This window comes from Mustela putorius, unplaced genomic scaffold, assembly GCF_011764305.1.
Source record: "Mustela putorius furo isolate JIRA1106 unplaced genomic scaffold, ASM1176430v1.1 tig00000421_pilon_pilon_pilon, whole genome shotgun sequence".
NCBI lineage: Eukaryota > Metazoa > Chordata > Mammalia > Carnivora > Mustelidae > Mustela > Mustela putorius.
This window is the reverse complement of record NW_025421375.1, coordinates 17,636,961-17,660,497: the sequence shown is the minus strand read 5'-3', so window position 1 is coordinate 17,660,497 and position 23,537 is coordinate 17,636,961. Positions and strand designations below refer to the sequence as shown.

The 23,537-nt window shown below is 37.4% G+C and overlaps 1 pseudogene; it reads right to left on the bottom strand.

The window, feature by feature from the left end:
• Nucleotides 1-17,276: 17,276 nt before the first annotated feature.
• On the bottom strand, nt 17,277-18,327 carry LOC101673705 (annotated as a pseudogene).
• Nucleotides 18,328-23,537: the final 5,210 nt, after the last annotated feature.

Sequence of the window (23,537 nt, the reverse complement as noted above, 5' to 3'; positions counted from 1 at the left end):
TGAAGTCTAAATAAGAAAAAGCATTAAATATTTAGGTCAAAGCCTAGAGATAGATACCAAAGCATAAATACTTGCAATTCATTATTATTATTATTATTATTAATCCTTACTTTTAGTACCTGTATCATTGCGAGGTAGATGACATTATTATATATCATGGTTAAGTCCAAACTCTTCATAAGTATAATATCCAGGAAAAAGGCATTCTATGGCTCTGATATATGATTTCACTAATTTAAAAAACAAATGTTTTCTAGGACAAAAAAAAAATAAGAAAAATGCACCACCAGTTTTTTCTGCCTATCTGCATATATTATTAAAACTCATTGTTCCTGTGGATATTTATCACAAGCCCAAAATAATGTAAATATTTCACCACTACAAACACATGATTATTTCTTTACTCTAGAATGTATTTAATGACATGGTGGCTTAGTCTTATTGACTAATAATAAGTTTTCCTTTCAGTGTTTTTCATAGACCTAAACAAAATACAAATGCTTTCCTTCTAATAAATATTTTTGATTAGTAAATTTTAGCAAAGACAAAGAAGTTACTGAACCACTCTACAGAGTAATTGTCTTAATTTTCTTATTTATGCTTTCACAGATTACTTAGTGCTTTCCTTGATTGCTAATTTTATATTACATAAAGTGAAAGATAATGCCTCAAACAAAACATTTCAGTGTAATTGGCACTAACCATGGCAAAAATATAGTCTGTGATGATAGCCAGGATCATGTCAAGAGAGATTGTAATTTTATTTTATTTTTAAGATTTTATTTATTTATTTGACAGAAAGAAGGAGAGCACCTGAGCCTGCACACAAGCAGTGGGGGGAGTGGGGGAGGAAAGGCAGAAGGAATGGGAGAAGCAGGCTCCCTGCTGAGCAGGGAGCCTGGGGTCATGACCTAGCCAAAGGCCATGCTTAACCAACTGATCGTCCAGATGCCCGAGAGATTCTAATTTTAAAGACAAAATTGAATGAGTTCAGAACCAAAAAGCTTGTGAGCTTTTTTGTTTCTTTAAATCTATAAAGTACTTGTGTCCCAAAATACTGAGATGATTAAAACAACTAAAAGTCGTACTAAATCAGTAATTTCTTCTATGAACTACTATTTATAAAATTGAATGTTTGAATTGAAGATAATTTGTTGATTGAGGAAACATTTTTATGTTGAGCAATATAATATGTGTTATACAAACAAGCAAACTGGACTTGAAATTTAACCTGTGTCAAATACCAACAACCTCTCCATGGAGGTGATATCCTGGACCGTCCTGTGAGCCGAGCAAAACATTTTTTTTTTTTTTTTTTTTGAGAGAGGACTTTGGAATACTTGAGTTTTGATGATTAATTATTTGAGACTGAATCATGAAACGTTGAAGAGATAATTTTTGCTCTAGAAATTTTAAGACTATTTGCCTTGTACTATTTGTCATGTACCTTTCTGGAAGGATTATGGCACTTGGAAGGAAAGACTATGGGCAGACATAATGAGCAAATTCCTGTTACATCTGTAACTTCAGCAGAAATAATATTTAAGACTAAAAGGCAATCAAGGAAATGAACAACCGAATGAAACTCAGCATGTTGTGTTAGTTGAGGGGAAAGCATTCTTGCTACTATTTCTGCATAACAAATTACACCAAAGAGGGGCACCTGGGTGACTCAGTGTGTTGAGCTTCTGCCTTTGGCTCAGGTCGTGATCTCAGGGTCCTGGAATCAAGCCCCACCTCGGGCTCTCTGCTCAGGAGGGAGCCTGCTTCCTCCTCTCTCTCTGCCTGCCTCTCTGCCTACTTGTGATCTCTCTCTCTCTGTCAAATAAATAAATAAAATCTTAAAAAAAAATCCCAAATTATGCCAAAAAGAAGTGATGTATGGTAGTCATCGTTTATTTGTCCCAGATTCTGTGAATCAGGAATTTGGATAGGGCACAATGGGGATAGTTTGTTTCTTCTCTTTAATGCCTGGGGTCTCAACATTTAGAGGCTGGGATCACCCAAAGGCTTATTCACTCACCTGGGCAGTTCCAAGTTTAGGATGATCAGAAGAGTAAGACTGCCAACCTGCAAGTCTACACGTGGCCTTTCCATGTGTCTTGGCTTCCTTATAGTATGGCGCTCTAGGTAGTCACACTTTTTACGTGGTGGCTTGGAGCATCCGGTATGAGTATTCCAGGGAACAAAACAAAAACCACAACACATGTTTTGACACATATTGGAGGTCACACCGTCGTTTCCTCTGTGCTTGTGATTGATCAAAGCAGTCACAAGCCTTCCTAGATTCAAGTAGAGGGGGACACAAGCAGCACTTCCAATAAGAGGCGTGGCAAAGGTGTATAGAAGAGGATGTGGGCTGGGAGATATTGCTGGGCATTCATTTATTTAAGATTTTATTTAATTTCAGGTTTTTTGTGTTTTAAAGATTTTTTTTTTAAATTCAAGCTAGTTAGCATATAATGAATGTATTATTAGTGTCCAGGTAGAGTTCAGTGATTCATCAGTTGCATATAACACCTAGTGCTCATTATATCATGTGCCCTCCTTAGTGCCCATCGCCCAGTTACGCAAACCCCTACCCACTTCCCCTCCAGCGACCCTCAATTTGTTCCCTATAGTTAAGATAAAAACAAACCAGCAGAGACTTATTTTTTCTTTCCCTTCCCCTGTGTTCATCAGTTTTGTTTCTTAAATTCCACATACGTTGTGAAATCAAATGGTACTTGTCTTTCTCTGGTTGACCTATTTCACTCAGCATACTATCCTCAGGTTCCATCCACGTTGTTGCAAATGGCAAGATTTCATTTTTTGATGGTCTGAATAGTATTCCACTCTATGTATATACCACATCTTCTTTATCCATTCATCTGTCAGCAGACATCTGGGCTTTCTCCATATTTTGGTTGTTGTGGACATTGCTGCTGTAAACATTAGGGTGCATGTGCCCCTTTAACTCAGCATTTTTGCATCCTTTGGATAAACACCTAGTTGTACAATTGAAGGGTCATAGGGTAGTTCTCCTTTTAACTTTTTGAGGACTCTCCAGGCAGACTATTTTCAGGAGTGGCTACACCAGCTTGCATTCCCACCAATAGTGCCAAAAGATTCCCCTTTCACCACATCCTTGTCCACAACTGTTATTTCCTGAGTTGTTAATTTTAGCCCTTTGGACCAGTGTGAGGTGGTATCTCATTGTGGTTTTGACTTGTATTTCCCTGATGATGTTGAATATTTTTTCATAGGTCTTTTAGCTATCTGTATGTCTTTGGAGAAATGTATATTCATGTCTTCTGCCCTTTTTTTTAATTTTTAAAATATATTTATTTGACAGAGAGAGAGAGATCACAAGGCAGAAAGGCAGGCAGAGAGGGGGGAAAAGCAGGCGCCCCACTGAGAAGGGAGCCCCATGTGGGGCTTGATCCCAGGACTCTGAGATCATGACCTGAGCTGAAAGCAGAGGCTTAACCCACTGAGCCACCCAGGTGCCCCCTGTCCCTTTCTTGACTGGATTTTTTGGGTTTTTTTCTCAGTGTTGAGTTTGATAAGTACTTTATAGATTTTGGATACTAGCCCTTTACCTGATACACAATTTGCAAATATCTTCTGCCATTTTGTGGTTGGATTTTAGTTGTGTTGAATGCTTCCTTTGCTGTGCAGAAGCTTTTTATCTTGACGAAGTCCCAATAGTTCATTTTTGCTTTTCTTTCTCTTGCCTTTGGAGACGTGTTTAGCCAGACGTTGCTACAGCCGAGGTCAAAGAGGTTGCTGCCTATGTTTGCCTCTAGGATTTTGATGGATTCCTGTCTCACGTTTAGGTCGTTTATCCATTTTGAGTTTATTTTTGTGTATGGTGTAAGAAAGTGATCCAGTTTCATTCTTCTGCCTGCTGCTGTCCAAGTTTTATTGTTGGGGCATCTTTAAAATACCTTTATGTTTTAGAAAGCTTTATACAATCAAAACTACTGAATTTTTGTTCTTGGTCCTAGAACAAAAGATTTCAGTCACATTTAGCTTAAACAGAACATTATAATAAATTAAATTATCTATATACATACACATATCTTACTATATTACTATATAATTAATATGTATTAATATTAAATATATATTCCTATATATTATATATAAAGTTATATGTTATTATATTAGTATATGTTAAATATTATATACTCAAGTGTAAATAACAGAAAGGACCTATAATGCTTTCACACATAGTTTTGGCAGTGTTCTTAATCTAAATATAAATGAATATACACTGTTGCTCTTTATCTATTAGGAGTGAAGATGTTTAGTTCAGTCAGGATGATGCTGAGTTCATGCTTTGATGCATTCCCTTTGCTACAAATATATAACAATGATAGATAAAATATAAAAAAGACAATAGCCATAAATTGACTCATTTGCAAAAGCAAATCATCTTGGCACATCAGTTTAATATTTCAAATACTTAAAGACTATGGGAAATTTCTCAACTTTCAGGGAGGAAAAAGTAGAAAAAATACTTTTCACTTCATCTTATTAAATTCTTTGTTTGTTTTGGAGGGGGATGAATAGTAGACATTCATATTTTAACCTTTTTTATCTTTTTAGGGGTTTTTAAGATGTTAACTGAATGAGAATTTACCCTCTCACTAGCATGTATTTAGGATCCCAGAAACAAAATGAAAGAATAGGCCATAATATTCTGAGGTATTTTCAGAAAATCTCCTTAGCAAAGTTGTGTGGTTTGTTCTTTTCGACAAAGATAGACCCTGCTGTAAATTTTGTTGCTTTTCCTAAATTGTTTTACTCATAGCACTTAATATAGAGATTAAGACTTTCTTTCTCTATCCCTGAACCCAAGAGACATTTTAATTTTAATTGAAACTCTTAAAGCTCAATATTCTATTACATACTTTTAAATTCATCTTTACTCAGACTTTTGAAAATTGAAAATAATAGGGATGAATTTCAATAGGAGATTAGCAGAGTGGTATTTTTTCTTGTAGTAAGAAAATATTTTGGGCAAATTCAGATTATTAGTATTTAATGCTTTTTGGTCTCATTTGTCCCAGTATAATTTTCTTGGTAAGAATATATTTCAACACCTTGAATGTAAAACTGTTAACTTTATGGTTTTACTTAAGTTTTTGACATTTTAAAATAGTTTATTTCAGTTAGGATGGTGCTGTAAGTTCATGCTTTGATGTATCTTTCTTTGCTACAAAGATATAACAATGATAGATAAAATACAAGAGAGAAACAACTATAAATGGAGTAATTTGCAAAAGCAAATCATCTCGGTCTAAACTATCCAAGGCACAGCGATTTGAAAATTTAAGCACTCCAGACTATGTTTCTCAACTTCCAGGGAGGAAATAAAGTAGGCTACATACAGAGGAACATGAATCAGAGTAACTTTGTCCTTCCCAATAGCAACACCAGATCAGATGTGTTCAGGGTGGTGTGGCCTTAGACAAGAAGGTATCTAGGTAGTGTAGGTTTCAAAGTTCTGTGGGAAATTTCTCACTACAATTATATACCTAGTCAAAATGTCAATGAAATCTACAGGCAGAATGAAGCCATGAAGTTTCTAGAAGACATTATTCACCAAAAAAGGGAAAGAGGGATACATACAGTTTAGGAAACAGCATCTACCATGTGGGAAAGAAGTCAGAGACTCCCCAAGATGATCAGAAAGGGTGGGAATAGCATGATCACCATGTGTTCAGATTAGAGGAACTAATTATAATTGAATCAAGTGAAAAAACTTCTGGAATAGACCCCAGCCAGTGAAACTGATAGAATACTTAATAACTTTCAGTCTCTCGATGGGAAGAGACCTTGATGGGAGCCACCTGGGTGGCTTAATTGGTTAAGTGACTGCCTTCGGCTCAGGTCATAATCCTAGAGTCCCAGGACTGAATCCCACTTCGGGCTCCCTCCTCAGCAAGGAGTCTGCTTCTTCCTCTGCCACTCTCCGTTCTCGTGTTCTCTCTCTCTCTGTCTCTCTCAAATAAATAAATAAAATCTTAAAAAAAAAAAAAAGAAGGGAAAGTAAGATAACTAAAAAATATCACAACAAAGAAAAGGGGGGTAGGAGCAGTGATTAATTTTTCTGCAGGGAGGAAAAGTAGCCATAGTTCACTAAGTTACAAAAAGCACTCGCATGTCATAATCATATAAACACTCAAAACTGATGAGACTGAAACTCTATATGGGAAGTTAACAAGGAAAGGAGAACCAATTCTCTATTGCTATAATAAAGTAGCACAAATGTAGTGGCTTCAAACAATACCTCACATTAATTTATTACCTCTCATTTTCGGTGGGTCAGGAGTGCCAGCAGAGGCCGGCTGGATCCTTTGATTGGGGTTTCACAAAGCTCCTTAAAGGTGCTGGCCAGGCTGCATGGTCATGTGAGGAAAGACCCGCTTCCAAGCTCCCTCAAGGACTTGGAAGAGGTCATTGGCTAATACCTGTAGAAGTCATGGCAGCTTCCTTCCAAGTCAGTAAGAGAGCCTCTCTGACCTGCTCGAGTGCCTGCTTCCCTCTTTTAAGGGATTTTATCCGATTAAGTTAAGCCTACCCAGGATATTCTTTCCTTTGATAACCTCAAAGTCAACTGATTTGGGGCCTTAATCACATCAGTACAATTTCTTCACCTTTGCATCTTCTGTGGGTTAGAAGCAAGTCACAGGTTCTGCCTGCACTCGGGAGAGAGATTATATAGGGTTATGACTTATAGGGGATCAGCACAAAAGGGTATGTGTTTGTGTGTGATGAAGGGAGAGGACAAAGGGAAGAATGAAGGCTAAATTCTCACCCTTTGTAGTGACAAGTCAGTACTGGTAATGCTTAAAGCTGGAAAAATCAAGGGACATCTGGCTGGGCTGAGTTCGTAGATCTTATGATTCTTGATCTTAGGGTTGAGTGCAGAGCCTATTTAAAAAAAAAAGGAGAAATCAGCAACATTAAGAGATGTAGAGGTAAATCCTAAAATATCTGCTAAAAGAGGGGGAAGATTGCTTTCTTTGAAAAGAAGGGTATGCTAGGGCAGTGATGGCAACTGCTACTTTTCACAGGAAACTTTGTATAATCATAAGACTCTTTTAAACTAAGTGACTGCATAAATTTGATAAAAATAAAAACATTAAGGGAAGAGAGTAAGAATCTTTTCAAGAATTCAAGAAAGACTGAAGTTCTTAGGGAAAAGAGCACATTTTAAGTTACAGGCAGAATAAATAAATATAAATGTACAACAAGACAGATTTTAATGGAGTTGTAGAATATTTCTTAAAGTACAGAGGTTTCTTATATGGATTAAGATAAAAAATATGAAAAATGCTTAGAACATGAAAGTAGACAATAATACCAAGAATGAAGAAAAAGAAACCTTTAAAGTTATCACACAGAAAAGGCAGTTATCTACAAAGAAATGACAATTAGGACAGATGTCTTAATGAAATAAATGTGAAAAGAAAATGGGGAATCATAATATACATGATTAAAAATTGTTGATCTCTCATTTTATACTTAAATAAACTTGAATTCAAGAATTAAGTTAAATTGGGTGCCTGGGTGGCTCTTTTAGCTAAGCATCTGCCTTCAGCTCAGGTCATGACCCCGGGGTCCTAGATGAAGTCCTCCATCGTGCTCCCTACTCAGTGGGGAATCTGCTTCTCTCTATCCCTCTGCCCCTCCCTCCAACTCGTCCACATGCTTGCTCTCTCTCTCTCTCTGTAATAAATAAATTTTTTTTTTTAAAAAGTTAAAATAGAGACATTTCTAGCTATCTGATGATTAAGCACTTAAAGAAAGGACTTTTCACTGGCAGAAATAATGGTCACAGGAGAAGTATGGGAAATGTGTAAACTCAAAAATTCATTTAAAAAATGTTACTTACTGTAGCTGTTAATTACAATAACCTTGGGAGCCTAAAAATGGTAGAGCTAAAATCCAGACCAGAATAAATTATATTGGCATGAAATGCTCAACAAGTAAAGTATGTTAAATCTTGTGTTTTGTTTGAGGAAGGGACAGAAATTAGAAACCTATACTTGGTTAACCTATAGGTAATTATTATTTTTAAAAAATATTTTATTTATTTATTTGACACAGAGAGATCACAAGTAGGCAGAGAGGCAGGCAGAGAGAGAGAGAGAGAGAGAGAGAGAGGAAGCAGGCTCACCACTGAGCAGAGAGCCAACTCGGGACTCGATCTCAGGACTCCGAGATCATGACCTGAGCGGAAGGTGGAGGCTTAACCCACTGAGCCGCCCAAGTGCCCCTAGATAATTATTTATATTAAAAATTAATAGTAATTAAATAAAGCTATATACAAGTATATTTTAGATTTTCAGTCCTTGTTCAGCTTGTGACTAAAAGTGGGAACCCTGGTACCAGTCTCTATTTCTCTCTATCCCCACACCTGCCAACTCCCAGACCCTGGCAACCACTTTTCTATTCTGCTTCCATGAATTCTACTTTTTTAAAAAAGATTTATTTATTTATTTATTTGAAAGAGAGAGAAATCACAAGTAGGCAGAGAGGCCGACAGAGAGACAGAGAGAAACAGACTCCCCACTGAGCAGAGGGCCCAATGTGGGGCTCGATCCCACGACCCTGGGATCATGACCTGAGCTGAAGGCAGAGGTTTTAACCCACTGAGTCACCCAGGCACGCCTTCTTTTTTTTTTTTAATAAAGACTCTACATACAAGTGATACCATGCTGTATCTGTCTTTCTTTATCTGGTTTATTTTACTTAGTCTAATGCCCTCCAGGTTCATCAATGCTATTGCATATGACAGATTTCCTCATCTTTAAAAACGGAATAATATATATATAAATATATTATGTATATCCTATATATTCTATATTCTATAATATAGAGTATATTATAGATATAATATATAATATCCATAATAATAATAATAATATACGTGTGTTTGTGTGTGAGTGTGTGTGTAATTTTATCTTCTGTTCCATTCTTCCAGCAGTGGACACTGCTATTGTCCACTGATGTTGTTTCCATCCTTTGGCTATTGTAAATAATGCTGCTATGAACTGGGAGAATGGATATCTTTTTAAGATACTGGTTTCATTTCCTTTGGATATATAAAAATGGGATCATATAGTAGTTTTATTCTTAATTGCTTAAGTATTCTTAATTACTAACATAGTGTTTTCCATAAACTGACTGTATCAGTTTACAATCCCACCAACAGTGCACCAGGTTTCCTTTCCACCACATCCTTGCCAGCATTTGTTATACTACTATGTTTTTTTGACAAGTGTCATCCTCTAACAAGTATGAAGTTGTATACCATTGTGGTTTTGATTTGCATTTCCCCAATGATTAGTGATGTTGAGCGCCTTTTCAGGTACTTGTTGGCCATTTTTATGTCTTCTTTGGAAAAAAAGTACTTTGCCTATTTTTGAATAAGAGTATTTGGTTTTTGCTATGGAGTTGTAGGATTCCGTGAAACAATTTTTTAGACATTTATTTATTTGAGAGAGAGGGAGAGAGCGAGTGGGAAGGGGAGGTGCAGAGAGAGTCTTAAGCAGACTCTGTGCTGAGTGATGTTGGGCTTGATCTCTTGATCTTGAATTCACACCCTGAGCCAAAACCAAGCCAGATGTTTAACTGACTGCATCATCCATGTGCTCCTCCATGAAACATAGATTGAGACTTTCAGGTGATCCAGTAGAATGTTTTTTGTTTTGTTTTTGTTTTTGTTGTTGTTGTTGTTGTTTGTTTAGGATGGTCTTCTTAGGTTAAGGAACACTTTCAGATTGGTGTGGATCAGTTGTCCATCTAGAAAGCCTAAAATAATTGACATGATCAAGCATTTTGGAGAGAATTGTCCCAAACTCTGCTGCCAGTCTCAGTATGTAGCCCAAGTTCACGACTGAATGTAAAGAATGGAGTAATGTAAATCCTGGAAGCGTCTGTCTCTGTCAATGATAGTCTTGCTTTCTCAGATATTTCTCTATCACAATATATTTAAAAAGTTATTTGCATTATCATGGCACTTTAGAGTCGATTCTGCATGGAGAAAGAACTGTGATTGTAGTCTAGAGATACAGGAGCTTTGCTTATTTTTAGCGTTCTTCAGAAATTGAAATAAAATCCATGTTTTGAACCACATTTAAGAAGCTTTTGTTTTTTTGTTAATGGGGTTACGTTTAAGATTGCTTTATTAAATTTATGATTTTTTTATTTCCATAGAAAATAGGAGATCTTCCTCTAGATATGGCATCTTGTTAAGCTCAGTAAATTCAAATAGTTTTGTGGTATCTTCTCCCTGTCAGCTACCAAAATCCTTAGAAAATGCAATTATGTAAATAGAGATATATGTCCAGTATGTTCCTCTTCCCACCTATATCTATATATGTGTGTTCATGAGTCAATAACAAAACTGAAAAAATAAGATTGCCTTTGGTTGTTACAAAGCTACGATTAATTTTTGGAATATGAAACACATGTGAAGTCATTTGAAGAAGGAAACAGCTGTCATGATGTAGCAAGAGGAAGGCTGGCTCAAAATGTGGAAGCAAATTGCAATGTGCTCCAAATGTGGAAATGGCAGAAATGCGGCCCAGTTGCCTTTGGGCAACTGACAAGCTAATTGGCTGCTGTAGGACCATCAGGTGGATCAAAGCCTCCTCCAAGCCTCTCTTTGTTGGCTCAAGGGGTAAAGAGCAGAGATAGCTGCTATTAGGCAGGCTACTCAGTGTGGAGATTTAGATAGGAAGAGGAAGTCGGAGAGCCTCAAGTGATTGGTACCAGCAGGGGGAAGTGGGAGCACCAGGCCAGAAGGCCAGGAAGAGGCAAACACCAGGCAGTTGCTCAACCTCACCGGGCTGAGCTGGCTGGAGACTCGAGTTCCCCTGAGTGACAAGCCAACTCTAAAACATAAGAAACTCCCAAGACGAAATGGCTTTCTCGGAGCTGACTTGAGGACACACATATTGCTGAACCGTTACTCTGAAACTGAAAATGTCCCAGTGTTGAAAAAAGGACTTTTGGGAACTTGCAATGGCTAGCTTGAGGTCCTCCAGAGATGCGTGAATGCTGTTTGTCATGCGTTTACTTGGCTACTATTCAGTGAAGCTTGTTGTTGGGTGAGATCTAAGATGTGATTCCTCCTTCACAGCATAGATCTTGAATCACTTGAGCATTGGCTGTGTGTCAGACTCAGTACATGTGTCCTCTCTATGAAATAGGACAAGAGCTCCCTCATGCCCGATGGGGAATTGGGGACATACAGCTAGTAAGGGTAGAGCTGGGACACAAAACAGGCATTCTTAGCCTCAAACTGCTGCATTAAGTGCTTAAAAGAGGGGCAGGGTGAACATCAGATAGCCCCAAAAGGAAGAAAGTTGGGAAGTTTTTTGAGATGATGCTGATTTTTCTGTGCCAGGAGTTAGTGAGATGAGGTGGGAGAAGGTTTAGGCAGTTTGGAATACTGAAAGCCACCCTAGGAAGCAAGAACAGGGGGGTGGTAAGTTGCGTTGAGTACCAACGAACATTTGGACTCTAAATAGATTTTCTTTATTCAGTTGTTTATTTTTTTTATAAGGTATTTTTCCTCAGCATTCCAAGATTCATTGTTTATGCACCACACCCAGTGCTTCATGCAATATGTGCGCTTCTTAATACCCACCACCAGGCTCACCCATCCCCTTACTCCTTCCCCTCCAAAACCCTCAGTTTGTTCCTCAGTCCAGTCTCTCATGGTTCATCTCCCCTCTCAGATTTACCCCAATTCACTTTTCCTTTCCTTCTCTTAATGTCCTCCATGTTATTCCCTATGCTCTACAAGTAAGTGAAACCGTATGATAATTGACTTTCTCTGCTTGACTCATTTCATTCAGCATAATCTCTTCCAGTCCCATCCATATTGATACAAAAGTTGGGTATTCATCCTTTCTGATGGAGGCATAATACTCCATTGTGTATATGGACCACATCTTCTTTATCCATTATCAGATTCAAGTTAATATATCTCAAATGTATTCTAGCTAGGAAAACCTTGATTATTTGATCACCTAAACATTTTCATGCATATATTACATAGGAAGATTGTGATTTATCTGGTTCTCATGAGAATCTCAAGTTTTATGTGCTCTAATATATTCACGTGTATGTGTGACCCTGAGTTGACTGACACATTTTTTTTATCTGTGGTGTTTCTCAGTTAATTGATGTATATATTCAAATAGGTAGTCTGATCTTGACTAGAGCTGGACGTTTTCTTTTTTTCACATTGCAGATTCATTTAGGGTTTTATGTTTCCTTTTGGTAATTCAGAAATGTACAGGGTGTTCTGTTTCTCCACTTTCAGGGCCAAAGGAGCTCTACTTAGAGATCAAAAAGCGGACTACACTGAGAAATAGGTGGAGAGGAGTTAGGAAATCAAGAACTAATATGGATTTATTGGAAACACAAATAAATATAAACCCAGTTACTTTTAGGAACCAGTGTTTGATTACTTTGATAAGGAGCACTACATTGTATATGTTTTTTCTATAATCAGAAGTCTCCTGGATAGTTTTGTTGTAGTAATTAGCAGGTATATTTAAAACATGAAATTACTCACAGTATCTAATTTAAGCACATTTTATTTTTGAAGGCAGTTATATTTTTAAACAGATAAGTTTTCAACATGAGATATTATACACTGAAATATTTTACTCTTCTATCCCAATGTTATTTGAGGACATCTAATCTCTCTTTGTGTGTTTTTTATTATCGTGCAGATGGGGAAAGCAAAACAGAAGGGATTCTGCTTTAGCTTAAATACCATGTTTAGGTCATCATCACTCTTACTCATGTTTTTAAATTGAAGTAACTTTAATTTATTTAAGCAGCATTTATAATATAACATTTTGAAGGTAAACAAATACCATGATCATCTTCCAAAGGGGAGACTAATCAGTTTGCTAAATAGAGACAGACCAACATGTCAGTCACTGTAACTTGTTTTGTACTTTGCTGCTGATAGAGTGTAAGTCCCCACGGCATATGATAATGTTTGAAGTGTGAGAATACAGTTTTTCCCATTAATTCTCCTCTATATCACCACCCACATCAGATATGCTTTCCTGCAGTTTACTGTTGGCGGTATGCTCAGAATTTAAATTGCTAAGGGCCTGTTCTCCTTCCTGAGGATATTACAAATCTCACCACTACTAATTGAAATTGTATGGTGAGGGCAAGCTTTCCTTCTCCTGCTACTGTGTGTTTCAATATCTGACTCTTAGGGATTAATAGGCTGCAGTGTTTCACGCGTTGCCTGCCTTCCCAGGTCATCACAGATGCGAGGTAGAGGGAAGGATGCATGGTTTGTTTGTTAAAGTGTGGCTATAAAACCAGTTAAAAATGGAACACCCTGCCGCACTCACAGGATTTCAAATATCTTATGATAGGAAAATTCTTAGGAAAAGGAAGGTGAGATCTTTTTTTGGTTTTATTCACTTGAGAAACAAATATTTATTAAGCATCTCTTTGGATCAGCCCTGATCTAGACATGGAGAACAGCAACCCCTATCTTCACGGAGTTCACATTAAACTAAATATATTAGATGTTGAAGTGACATCTCATATAAAATACAAGAGAAGGTAGAAAGAGGATAGAAAATAGAATTTTTCTGTGGAGAAAAGTGAGTCAGGACTTGATGTGAGGGCTGGCGGAGCATTAGCCAGATGGCCAGGAACGATGTTGCCGAGAGGGTGACGTCCGAGTACATCCTGGAGTGAGTCACGTGGAATTACCGGAGGAAGGAAGCTCAAGCCAACAGCAGTAAATTGTAATGGCCCGAAGCAGATGTGTGCCTGGGAGGCTCAAGAAACCATAAGGAGAGTGGTGTCGCTCTAGAAAATTGCATAAAGGAATAAGAGATGAGGTCATTAAAATGGAAGAGCTTTGGATGGGGGGCCTGTAGACTTTTAAGGTGCTATAGAAAATTGCTGAGAGCTTGGAGCAGGCATCCAACAAGGTCTGGCTTGTTTTCACACAACTTTTCTGCCTGGGGGCTGGGGAAAAAAAAAAAGTCAGAAAGAAGGGAGAATAGTGGTAGACATCACTCTCTAGTCTTCTCTTGCTGCCATGTGCCCCACAGGGCTAACCTGTATGGCTTATATTATCCACTAATCAGCTTCTTTGACTCTAGCTTGCATTGGATTCAATTAATTAGAAACACTCAGGGGGAGAGCGGGAGAAGGACAAGATTTCACTATTACCCTCCTCTCCCGCTGTTTCAGGTCCCTGTTGGTTGTGTCCACCCACCAGGGCCACAGTTCCTGCCAGTGCCTCTCTCCATGTTGCCGCTTCTCTGATTTCCTGTACCTACTCCTGGGCCTTTGTAGATAGTACCTTGACTAAATCCTCCTTAATAATTCACAGTTGTCTTCAGTTTTCTGCCTGGAATTGCCTCATGTACTGTATGCCATGCTGTATTCCAGGAGATATGACAATGACGTGATCCAGGTTGATGGCAGTGGACATGGTGAGAAGTCTTTGAATTGTGGACATTTTCAAGTTGGAGCCAGTTCCGTTTACTACTGAACGCAATGTGCTGTGAGGTGTAAAAAATTCTAGAAGATGCCTACATTTGTGGCCTGAGAAACTGGAATAATGGAGTTGCTTTCAAGTATACATACTCCCTTGAAGTTCAGGGAAGAGAGCTAACCTAGAGATAGAAAACTGGAAGTTATTTGTGTAGAGCTGGGTTTTGCACCTTACTGTAGGGTGAGATCACGAAGGGATTAAGTCTAGACAGAGAAGAATTGAGTCTGTTCTCTTTTCTGTCTAGACTCAAAGTCTAAATCCTAGAGCAGCCTGATACTTAGAGATTCAGTAAATGAGGAATCTGAAATGGAAAGTGAGAAGGAATTATGCAAGAGGTGAAAAGTATTCCAAAAGACTGATATTCCCGAATCCAAGCCAAGAATCTCTAGGTTAAGAATGGATATAGACTGCTCTGTAAGGTTCTGATAAACTAATGCTGGCTTCCAGGGTAAATTACTACATTTTAAATAGACACACATATATATACAGAAGTTTTTCACACATGGATTAAAGATATCTCAAAGAGGCATATTAAAACTGTGTCCCACAAATAATAACGAAATTTCAGTAACGTGCATTTCAGCTGTCCTTGGTCACCTGGGACTCACTGTGACCCTCTTACAAGACTGCTTGTATTTATTTATTTATTTTAATGATTTTATTTATTTATTTGACAGAGAGGTAGACAAAGAGAGAGGGAGAAGCAGGCTCCCTGCCAACAGAGAGCCTGATGTGGGGCTCGATCCCAGGACCCTGAGATCATGACCTGAGCCGAAGACAGAGGCTTAACCCACTGAGCCACCGAGGCACCCCTAGACTGCTTGTATTTAGACACATACACATTTCACAGCTTAACATCCTATCCAGTGTCATCTACACTATTTCCCCCAAAGAATTTAAATGTCAGGATAAAAACTTATTTAGAAGAAGTCGAGGTTTCTGCAACAGGGAAATAGTAGTCAAAGGAAATAAACTCAGTGACTCCACCAGGAAAAACTCATGGATTTATAAAACAAACAAACAAACAAAACAAACTCATGGATTTAATGGTGTAAGGGGATAGGGTGCTGCCTATCATCTCATCCCAAATAATTAAAAAGTGAGGAATAAGAAAGGCAGCTTGGAGTCCCACATGGGTTTGGGAAACATATTTATAGCTATTGCAATTAACTTAGAGAAGAATTTCAGGTAAGGATAACAACTGTAAATTGTTGTTCTTGGCTTTAAAATTCTTAACTCTCCATGTCATTAAAAATATTTATTTAAAAATAACTAGTGATTAATTTAGCTCATAAAAATATTCAATAAACTTATTTTCTTGAGTTTTAATTGATACATAAATTTTTCAGCTCATTGGCAATTCACTTTTTATGAAGTGATTCATTAATCATTGCAAACATGCTCATGTGTGTCACATTTCTGTAATTAAATTATTTTGCCAAATGAGCTATTGCTGTGTAAAAGATTGGCTTCAAAACCCAATTCAATGCTAGATTAGTGAAGTCTCTTCCTAAGGGACTTGAGTTAGAAAGCTAAGAGGGATCATGGAATGTATAAAAGGAAATTTATATTTACTGTATGATACTAATTTTAATAATCTACACACAAGTGCCAAAGTGACTAATCAAAAAATTGGTATTCACAGTTATATGTAAAGGTTTTGATTCTGTTCATTTCAAGTGTTAAAGATGCAATTTTCTAGGACAACATTTTGATTGCATTTAATTTTGCTGTGAAATTTGAAAGAAGACCTGAGATTTTCTGATTATCCTCTTCATAATACTATCTCTGTTTAATTATGTTCTAGATGGTATCCATTTCTGCATGGGATTATAGTTTCCACAAGCACACTATAGATTTGGAAGATCCTTACCAACCAATTTGCTTTGGTTCTTTTCACATTAATCTTTTGCTAGCTTTTTCTTTTTTAGTCTTTCAAAAACATGTTTAGTATGCTTCCATTTATTTAAAAAAGTACAAGGATAATACAGATCACAGTTACAATGGGTTGAAACACATCAGATATGTTAAAATCCATGAAGTCTTCATGATTTATTTAAGAAGCTCACTGTTTTGAATATAGGCAGATAAAGGAAAGGAATCCAGGATTTACTCTGCCTTGTATATTAGAATTGTACTTCTTAGTGACCAAAGAATTGATGAGGGGAAGTTTACTTTTAAAAAGATAAGTGAAGCTAGACAATAAGACAATAGATCACAGATTATAGGCTAAGTGAAGTTACGTATTAAATACATATTATCCTGTAGATTTTTGTCTAGTAGATAAGCAAATTGTTCCTGCCCAGTGGAAAAGGTAACCCCAAAGATAAAATGCTGACCAGTTTGGTATATGATCTAAAAAACCGATTCTAACATTCCTTTATTAAATTGATAATAAATTCCTAGCACCTCAGAATGTTCTTTGAACTACTTTTTTTTTTTTTTTTAAATGTGATGATAGCAGTCTTATATTTGAGGCTCAGGAAACAAACAACTGCATTCCAAAACAGCTAAATATGCAGGTCTAAAAAATGAAGGTACTTTTTAAATTGCTGTATTCACTCTGAAGTCTGTTCATCTCCATCAGCATCCCAAAGATGACACAGGTGACCTGCTCAGGTATAGAATGAAATGACACGCATGCTGTACCACTGACATCACAGGACAGTTGCCTGTAACAACTGGTCTTCTGACCCTGGGCTCCAGCTGCACTTGCTCACAGATTGTCATGCTCAGCCGGGAAAGCAGTGGTCTAAGCAACCTCTAGATCATGCCCACACTGTGCTCCCAAAGCTGGGTCTATGACTGCCTCTGGTGGGGCAAGAAAAGCCATGGTGACAAACTCCAAGTTAGGATCTCCAATTAGTTTTCGAGCAGGTCACAAGAAGGGCTTTTCAAGTTGTATTGACTTTTGGCAGAAATGTCATAGAATTTCTTTTGGTGGAAGGCAATAGATTTTGCCTTACCTTTCCTGTCCTTAATGTCTACTTTGTTGCCCCATTGCACAGTGGGGATGTTTTCACATACTTGTACTAGATCACTATGCCAGCTAGGCACATTCTTGTAAGTAATTCTTCATATTATATCAAACATTATAGTGGCATACCGGGCTTGGATATCCTAACCATCTCTCAGCCCACCAAATTTGTCCTGACCAGCTATAGCCCATACCAGGAACTTCATAAGTTCTTTGTGGGTATGGAACACAAGGGGATGGACCTCAACAATAAGGTGGTTACATCTTTTCAAATTCACCAATCAGATGACACTTCACAAATGTAGTTTTTTCAGGACCATCGCCAACCAATATAAGTTTCAACTGGACTTGGGGTTGCAGCCACTGTGCTCTTGCTTCTAGAAGTGTCTCCGGCCCATCTGACTGAGGCTGGACTGCTTTTTGTATATGACATTTTCTCAGTAATGAATTGGGTAAAATCCTAGATGTGTGTTTATGTTAAATTTGCATGAAAGTCATGATTTTAACTTTTTGAAAAATACATTCAGCGGCAATAAGTAATAAAATTAGTAAATGAAGAAATGATACAATCAGTATTCTGAGTTGCTTTGCAACTCCTAATGAATTAATGGGTCTAAGCAGCAATCATCAATTGCTAACAACATCACCTACAAAAAAGAGACAGTTAGGTAATATGTACCTTGTGGTGGAAATATACCATATCTTCTATGAAGCAGTCCTGCCAGAAGTACTGAACCTGAATCTGAAGATACAGGTCAATGAGTGAATTAGGCTTCCAGAAAACTCGCATTGTGTTATTAATGATAATTTAAAAAAAAATACAACCCTTTTATTTTATCCTCTCTCTGTTCCTTTCAGTCTGAGCTAGTAGTGATCCGCTGGTGAACATTTTCAAGAACCCTGCCTTTCACTCATGCATATCTAGGAATTCACTTCATTAGCAAGAGGCCCCTCCTTCCGACATGTCCCTGGATATTCCCATCTCAAATGTGGCTTTTGCTCAGCTGGCTGAGGAGATCTGTGTGTGGCATGCGTTATCTGTGGCGTGTCTGAGTACTCTGACCTACTGATTTTTCTCAGTTATTGGGGAAACTCTTCAGTGACACCCTCAGTTGTTTCTCTAGAGCATGATTTCCTGGCAGTGGTCTTGTAATTTCAGCATCTCTTGCAGTCTAAATAGGCTGAGGTTCCCAAAGTGTGAAGTCCTGATTCCTTGTAAACAATTCTTTGCTGAATTTCTCCCTTTCCTCTCCGCTTTTCTAATGAGCAGCAAGGGAAACAAAACAAAACTATTCACACTTTCACCACTTGACTTGGAATCTTCTCCACTAAATACCTACATTTCTCTTTTAAAAGTTTTGCTTTTTATAGAACCACAGGCCACAGTTCGGCTAAGCTGTCTGCCACTCCATTACAAGGATTTTCTTTCCCAGACAATTGAGGAAAGTCTACAGGGAAGGAAAGAACAACACAAACAGAAAAACTGACCCTTGAGGAAGCAGAATTAATCAAACACCCTCTCCTTTCCCCCTTATCCCCTTATAATGACCTATAAAAACTTAGAAATACATTGTATTCTACCCAGAGGATGAAATTCTATACCTGCGGGGGGCGGGGGGAAAGGAGCTGAAAGTTGCCAATAGTATATTCCTCATTTTCTTCTAAGTTCTCACCAGCAGCACCTTTAATGTCTGTCCTGTTTTTATCAGCAGTGTGCTTATGATTTAGGGATACTTCAGAGTGATACATGCCTTCTCTACCATGCTCCTCACCTCTTTCTGTGTCTTTACTAAGAAATCATTATTATCCATATTTCTACTAAAGGTCTGCTGAAGTCACTGTAGACTTTTTCTGTCATGCTCCTCAAAATTGTTCTGGCTTCTGCCACTGCCCCGTTCTAATTAGCAATGTTTATACCAGTCTACAAACTTAATACCCCTTTGCCAAATAACCAAACATATTCTGAAGAATTGGATGTGGACATCCTTGGGAGACCATTCTTTTACTTACTATATATGTTCACCCTAGAAGGGGTTCCCCAGGAAGCTGCCCATTTATTGGCTGCTCAAACTCAAATGAGTCTACTGTTAGCAGATGCTTGTGGATATAGACCCTCTACTTATTTAAAATATGGGGAGACAGTAAACATTCATTACCTATCTGAGGAAAGTCTTCAAAGTATTGAAAAAATAACTTAAACTGATATGGAGGAAAGAAAGTTAAACAAACAACCTTGCCTCCTCTCCCCACACATTTTAAATTAATAGCCTACAAAAATTCAAGAATACATTTATATTCTACCCATATATCAAGAAAATGTAGTAAAAAGGAATAACAGCAAAAAGAACTCTTAGAAATTAAAAATATGCATACAAGCATATATATACATATATACATATGTATATATGTATATATACATATGTAATTGTTGAAGATAAGAAATCCCCTTGAAAATAACATGAGATGCAGAGGGGAGGAGGGTGAGGGTTAGGTGAGCCTAGTGGTGGGTATTAAGGAGCGCATGTATTGCATGGAGCACTGGTTATGGTGCATAAACAATGAATCTTGGAACACTGAAAAAAAATAAAATAGAATTAAGATGTTTAAAAAAGAAAATAAAAAAGAAAATACATGAGATGGAAGATCAGTCCAAGAAGTTAGTTTCAACTGATCAGATTTCCAGGAGAGTGCTGACAAAGTGGAGTGAAAAGTATTCCTCCCAAAATGAAATTTTAAACTGAATTTCCAGAACTGAAGGGAAGCACAGGTCTTGAAATAGGAAAGTCTTCTGCATGAGAAATGAGACATCTGTGAGATGACCTTAGACATCTGTAAGAAATTTCAGAAAATCAAGTATAGAGGATTCTAAAAGCTTTTTATAAGGGAAAGTAATATATACAGTAAGACATAACTAGTTTGGACATGTCAGGATCAGTACCACTAGCAGATTACAGAGTAATTCTTTAAAGTTCAAAGTAAAAGTAACTTTAAACCTAGAATACTTATGCCAGTCAAATTATTAGTCATGAGTGAATATGAAGTTAAAGACCTTCATATATTAAGGGATTCATAAAATTTGTCTTTCATAATACTCCTCAGTCAAGGAATCAAAAACAAATAACTGTAGTAAGAAGACATAGGAGGAGTGAGAGGATTATATAAATCATCTAAATCTTCATATAAATGGCAGAGAAGAAATGGAGAAAATCTATATTTGAAATATAAAGAAAGCTTTAAGTACACCTTATTTTGCAACATGAAGAAAACCATCTTCAGAACTATATGTAGCCACATTTAAAAGTCATTGCTGCTGGTGTGTAGAATTAGGAGTGGAGAAAGACAGCTGCGGAGGTAGATGATGGTTAATTCTCATAATGAAGGCTTCATATCACTCTATGACTTCTGTACTTAGGGTTGAAAAGAAAAAAAAAAGATTGCATCTTCCAGCTGGAGCCATGCATAGGGAGAGTGTGGAGAAGGTGCCTGCCATCCACCATCCCAGAGAACACCCCTTCGGGCGCCCAGAAGTGTGTCAAATCAGATGTCTTCCCTTCACGTCTACACTTCTAGACCAACCACTTCCTGCTAGGCCCTGCTGAGGTGAGTGTGGGCAATAGTGCCCTTGAAGAGTACTTGTCAGATTGCAGTAGCCTTGTGGGGTTTCCTGGATGCGAGCCCTGTTGTTTTTCAAAGCTAGATGTTTTGGAGGTTCATGTCTCAGGTGCAGATCTTAAAAGTTAGGAATTTTTGATGTGGGGTTCAAACCCTTAGCTCCTTCAGGAGAAGCTCTGGGTTTTCAGTTCCCTCTCAACTGTGGGTGGCTGTGCTGGAAGAGGGGCTTATGGAGAGATTGTGTCCCAGCCTCTCCTATTCCTTTTGATGTGGGCCTTCTCTCATTTTTTCAGACCTGTAGAAATCATGCAGTTAGTTTTTTTTTTTTTTTTTTTTTTTTTTTTTTTTTTTTTTTTTTTTTTTTTGCAGGGGAAGTTGTTGCGTATGTAGCTGTAGGTTTGGTGTGTTTGTGGGAGAAGGTGGGTTCAGGATCCTCTTTTGGGCCTAGCTTGACCCAGAACTGACTTTTGTGCTTAGGAATTAAATTGAGAAAAATGATAAAGCCGAAGGAGAAGAGTCAATTTCCCTTATTTTTGTTATCAGCCAATGTATGGGTAATTTTTATATTACAGTGCCTGTAGCTTTGAAATCTCTGGAATAAGAAGTGTAGAATTAATTAGTGTACTAAGGCTTTTGTCACTTTAGATTTTAAGCTAAAAACTAGCTTAAATAGAAATGCTTCAGTGCTGCCTATAAAATGAGTATCCTAGCAACTAAAACATATCCCAATAATTAAAGTCTCCATGTCAGCAACATTTAGACAGCAAGAGAAGTAACTGAATTACCAGAAGTAAACATCTAGCCATATGTTCACGGTGACCTTATCTGAGTGGCGCACTGTCTAGGTGCACAGGCAGTAAGAGTGGCCCTTCTGAAGTTGTCAAAAAACAATGAATTTGCTGTGCGTCATGAGATCAACTGGTGGAAACTTCCAGAGATTTTGCTTAAATTTCATGCATGTGCGCCACGTGATTTAGGTTCAGAGTCAATATCTATATGCATGAGTCCTGCCCTACTCGATAATTCCCTCAAATACTCCCATTAACAGCAAAGTAGATTTGTTCTCACAATAGTAAATGTCACAAGAAGTAGGGGAAGTTATAAATGGAAAGTCCTCTTACTAATGGACTTGAGGAGCTTCCAAATCTTTTCTAATTCAGAGATTGTCAGTGACTCTATACATATACCCCTCAGCACACCACTTACCAAAGGAGTTAAATATAGACAACTGTGAATAGCCACTGTTTTACTATAAAAAGGGGTATAATTGGGAATTAAACACTGGTAACGAAACACCATCAGCCCAAGATCTATTGATTCCAAATTGACAACATGATTTTGATTTTGTTGTGAAGGTAGGAAGGTGACGCCTCTAAAAAACCTGCAGTCGTGAAGGGAAGAAATAACCCTGGTCATCCTTCTCTGCCCATTTTTAGTATTAAAGACAGTGTGGTTCTTACTCAGGCTCTAAGAGATGGGCTTGATTGGAAGTCCCCTCTGCCTCATGGTTAACTGTGTCAACGTAAACTGAATTCAACTGCCAGTTCAGAATGGCAGCCAGGTGACTGGTGACATAGGATCTGGGTATGTTAAGTATATCATTTCTATCAACCGACTCTGAGACAGAATAGTCAAGAAGTTCATGTGTAAATGTGATCTGCTTTTAACAATTTATTTAACACACAATAAGGGAAAATGAAATTTTTATGACTGTGCAATTGAAACTTAAGACCTGTTTGCAAACAGGTTAAATGTGGATACAGCAAATTGTTCAGTGAATGCGTAGATACTGTTTGGAATTAAGGAATGCATAGTGGAATTTGGAGTCACTGTCAAAGAATCAATTATAAGAGGTTATAAAGCTTGCTAAAAAATAAAACACTGTAAAAGAAAAGGATAAAAATTATAATAAAATAGCAACTGAGAGTCTAGAAATCAGTATGGCAGCACATGTAGGAGAAATATTGATAAGAAAAAAAAAGAATTAGGTTGAGGGAACTTTAAAACTATCTGGCTGATTCTGATATAGGTACAGAAAATCTCTAAAAATGTGGTAAGGACAAAAATATTCCTTTCAATTTTCCACTGACTGATGAATGGATAAAGAGATGTAATATATATATTATATATATAATGGAATTTGTAATATGAAATATATATACACACACTATGGAATATTACTGAGACATCAAAAAGAATGAAATCTTGCCATTTGCAAGAATGTGGATGGATCTAGAGGGTATTATGCTAGACAAACTAAGGCAGTCAAAGACAAGTACCATATGATTTCATTCATATGTGGGATTTAAGAAACAACATGAACATAGGGGAAGGGAAAGAACAACAAAATAAGATAAAAACAGAGAGGGAGGCAAACCATAAAGACTT